The following is a 1423-nucleotide window of genomic DNA, read 5'->3' as shown; positions in this document are numbered from 1 at the left end:
CCTCTTTTCTTCGGTTTATTAATCTTTTTTCTGTCACCTTTATTAACATGTTCCAAGATGCTCAAATGCATAAAAGCTAATTATTAAGATGAGACAAATACTACATTCATCAGCCTTAAAGCATTTTAAAATGGACAATGAAGTGTTTCGGTCCTTTAAGAATTAACAAGAACAACAGCAAGCCTCTAGAACTGAAATCTGCATTTATATTTGTCATCAAATGTATAATGCTTAATGTGCTAAAACAATCAATTAATGGACTATCATCTTGATAAGAGATTAATTTGTTAATTCATTTGATTCGTCAAGCTAAGGGTCTATAGCCATGCTAGTGGAGCTTGTCCTTAAGATTAGCATCACTTTGAGTTACAGTAAAAGCTAATGCAATGACACTATTAACATGCTGATGTTAATGCTAATCTTTGCTAATTAGAACTAAACACAACAAACAGCTGAGGCCGATGGGAATGTCATTAGTTTGGCAGGAAAGTAATTGACAAGTTAAAATGTGGACGTGTTGATGGTGCTAGATGAAAAGTTAAGGCATCAGTGACTACAATTGTTCCTGTGAAGAAAATCAATGCCTGTACCAAAATGACAAGTCAGGGGGATTCGTTGGAAGCAGGAACATCTGCCAATATTTTGACAATCCATAAAGTAGATACTGTATACAAAATTTCACTGGATAAGTGAAACAATTGACCCCTCTGGTGGAGCTAAATAAAAAGTCAAAAGAATACCAAAGTCAGTAGCAGCAAATTATCTGATATTTGTAATGCTATTTAAATAGATATTTCACCGTTGGAAATATGAATATATCTTTAAATTGGGTCACTTATGTAGTAGAAATGTGAAATTATTTTCGAAATTGGTGGCTTCTAGGCCGAGAAAAGCAAGAAAATTTGTTTTTGGGTCATGTGGATGAAAGACACCAAATCCCAGAATGCACTTGCTTCGCTGCTTTAGAGTCCACTCCCAAGCCACGCCTACCGTTTACAGACAGACAGACAGTGAGGCATTGGTGCGTTCGCCGAACTTAGCCCCGCCCACAAAATTCGAGGTCAGGAAGTTCGGTCTGGAGTCGCTCCGTTGAGAAGCAATTATTGCCCGAACAGGATCTGTTCGGACCAATCAGATTGTCGGAAAGATGATCAACAGTAACATAATCAATCACGTCACCAAAGAACGCTTGGGTTGAATTCGTTGAGGTGTAGATTCCACCATCGCGTCTGTTAAAGAAAATATCGACAGCGCATTTATTTCAAAATCCTCAGCGAGGAGCCTCAACAACTGCCCGAAAGCACAGTAGCGTTATATGGTGGAGCGAGATAGAGAGAGACTGAAGAGAGAGAGCGTTATATGGTGGAGAGAGATAGAGAGAGACTGAAGAGAGAGAGCGTATATATGGTGGAGAGACATAGAG

This window comes from Perca fluviatilis, chromosome 11 (genome assembly GCF_010015445.1).
Source record: "Perca fluviatilis chromosome 11, GENO_Pfluv_1.0, whole genome shotgun sequence".
Classification (NCBI taxonomy): domain Eukaryota; kingdom Metazoa; phylum Chordata; class Actinopteri; order Perciformes; family Percidae; genus Perca; species Perca fluviatilis.
The sequence above is the reverse complement of the archived record's forward strand: the minus strand, read 5'-3'. Positions refer to the sequence as shown.